Here is a 345-nt window from a genome sequence, read left to right as displayed (position 1 = left end):
TACACTAAAAAATATTGTTACTTTAATTCGTTTAATTATTCGACTGACTTTTATAGTGAGACTTGATTTTGCTTTTCAACTCGGTCAAGTGCAAGTCAGTGAGGATATAAAGATAAAGAACAGGACAGTGGATTTTGAAAAGCTCGCTATTGGTAGGTGGAAACAAACATAGGGGAAAATATTTCTCATAACAGGAGGGGAACAAAATGTACTCTACTAGAAATATGTACAGAGTTGCAGGGGCAACCAGTTGGAGAGATGGAGGATTCCTACCATATATCAGAGAAAATAATTCCCACCCAAAGAAATTTTAATTATTTAGAAAAGCCATTATGTGATATGGAC

The sequence above is a fragment of the Pteropus alecto genome, unplaced genomic scaffold (assembly GCF_000325575.1).
Source record: "Pteropus alecto unplaced genomic scaffold, ASM32557v1 scaffold134, whole genome shotgun sequence".
NCBI lineage: Eukaryota > Metazoa > Chordata > Mammalia > Chiroptera > Pteropodidae > Pteropus > Pteropus alecto.
This window is presented reverse-complemented; position numbering follows the sequence as displayed.